The 2,593-nt window shown below is 34.4% G+C and overlaps 1 pseudogene; it reads left to right on the top strand.

Annotated features, from left to right (window-relative positions):
* The first annotated feature begins 373 nt into the window (after window positions 1-373).
* Window positions 374-1,262, top strand: LOC107677065 (putative gustatory receptor clone PTE03; annotated as a pseudogene).
* Window positions 1,263-2,593: the final 1,331 nt, after the last annotated feature.

The raw sequence follows: 2,593 nt of genomic DNA on the forward strand, positions 1-2,593 counted from the left end.
CAAAAGACATATTTTATACTACAAATAATAGCATGTACTGGTGACTCTTAGTAGAGCTAATTCTCTGCACATGCGCTACATTATTTGTAGATGAAGTGATATCGGTTTTAGATTGTACCACAGAAGGTATTTCTGGTAATGCAATTTTATGTATATTGTTTAACTGATTGAATAATTCGTACAGTACTTTATATTTACATGAGCCATTATATAAAGTGTCTTGGCTGCAGTTATTCAAAGCTGAGAACCATGAAAACTGTTTATTTTTTTAAGATACATAAAGAGCACATTAACTTTTTCTGTTCTCATCTTCAGGTCAATGAATCCATTCTTTGCTTAACGGAAAATGGAAAATAGAACATATTTTTACTTGATGTTGTTTGAAAATATTGGGTACATAAGATATGCTTTCTTCAGTTTGGGATTTGTTCTATTTTGTGCTATTGTATTCTTTAATGCCCTTATTATTCTTGTAATTTTTCTGGAAAGGACATTGCACCATCCCATGTACATTCTAATTTCATGTCTGTCCGTCAACTCTGTATTTGGAACAGCTGCTTTTTTCCCAAGGTTACTGACAGACTTGCTGTCTGATACACACTCAGTCTCCCGTGAAGCATGTATCTTACAGGCTTTTGTCATTTATTCATATGCAGCAAATGAAAATATAATATTAATGTTAATGGCATTTGACAGATATGTAGCAATCTGTAAACCATTACAATACAACAACATAATGACCCCAGGGTTTTATCTGTTTTAATAGCTATAAGCTGGATTTATCCAATGATTTGTCTTGGTATTGGTGGTATATTAAATGCCAGACTGACGATGTGTGGTAACAAACTGTGGAAGGTGTATTGTCATAACTGGGAAATTGTCAAGCTTTCTTGTGGAAACACTATTGCTAATAATGTTTTTGTTTTTTTTCAATATGACCACAACTCTTATTATACCATTACAATTTATATTATATTCTTATGCTAAAATTCTTATCATTTGTAGAAAAAGCTCACTGGATTTCAGGAGAAAAGCATATCAAACTTGTATTCCACACATAGTGATCCTTTTAAATTTCTCAGTTGCTCTTTTTTGCGAGGTCACTTTGAGTCGGTTTGCGACTTTGTAGCTTCCTATAGGGCTGTCGATCATTCTTTCACTAGAGTTTCTTATAGTACCACCCATCCTGAACCCTCATTTATGATTTAAATTTTCCTGAAATTCGCAAAAAAATTCTATGGATTATAAAAGCTTCCAAATAGCTGTAGTAAATATATTTTTATTAACAATATTCAATGATTGTATGATTGTAAATCATGATGTACATTACATTTTATGAACCTTTGAACTTGAGATTTTGCATTTTACTGCCAGTAAATCTTTGCAACAATTATATATTTATTATACATTAAAATTTCTTAGCCTGGATAACTGTCACTGCACTCATGACATGGGTCAGACATATAGTATAGCAATGCAATAGCAAGTGAACAACTTCCCCTATTCAGAAACAATATGGCTGTTTGTATAACAAAACAGAAATAAACATAATTCAACAATAAGCAAGTATTATGAACTCAATATAATAAAGAAAATGTCTCAACTTTGTGTCTTCTTCATTCACTTATTTAATAGTGTAACATTGGTGGGCCAAAAGAAAATGTAAATAATAGATTAGAGAGAGATGAATGAATGAATGAATGAATTAATGAATGAATGAATTAATTAATTTGTTGTAAATTACTAATTTGTTCTGGGAGCTGAGAGGGTGCATAGAGGCTTTTTTTTCGACTTTTACCTGGACTTTTAACAACGTCTAGCAAAGATGGAGGTACTTTTCCGACTGGAAAATGTCCAAAAGCCCAACAAAATCTTCAGTGCAGACCTGCCGATGCTGATTCACATGATTGCGGTACATGCAAATGTGGCAACTCACTTAAGCTTACATGCAAAGTCACGGAGTGCATCAGCAACGTTTTGGATGAGACATTGTCTGTTAACGAATGTTTTGGATGTTATTTCGCAGCACGTTGAAGACAACACTAAACGTATTAGCGATGCGGAGCGCCGACTCTCTGAGATAGAAGTGTAGCGTCTGTGTAAAATCATGGATGGTCTTTGGGGTTTATGGCTTAAGAGACCCCTTTTAGCCTTTGACATTTGCATATAAATTACAGTCCTGGCCACAGATTATACATTTATATGGGTGCTAAATTGCCAAATAATTCTCCCCACTATCAAGGAGATGCTAAGCAGACTATCACTATCATCTCCCCAACTGACTTCAAACAGTTTCCAAAGACAAGTAAATGACCCCCCGGTGCCAGGCGCCGATGGGCCTGGCTGACCAGCAAACTACAACAGGCTCACATAACACACACACACACACACACACACACACATAAAGACCTTTACTTTATTTAGACAATAATTAATCAGTTACAAATGTATCTGGTATATGTATGTGTTGTTTGTACGTTTCCCTCTTAGATTAGCTGAGTTACCACTCGTTATTTGTATCAGTTAAGCCCTAAACGCTGATATTCAGGTGTATGAATGTATCTCTGGTTTAATATATTCTAAATGTTTCTTT

The sequence above is a fragment of the Sinocyclocheilus anshuiensis genome, unplaced genomic scaffold, assembly GCF_001515605.1.
Source record: "Sinocyclocheilus anshuiensis isolate Anshui unplaced genomic scaffold, SAMN03320099.WGS_v1.1 scaffold24, whole genome shotgun sequence".
Classification (NCBI taxonomy): domain Eukaryota; kingdom Metazoa; phylum Chordata; class Actinopteri; order Cypriniformes; family Cyprinidae; genus Sinocyclocheilus; species Sinocyclocheilus anshuiensis.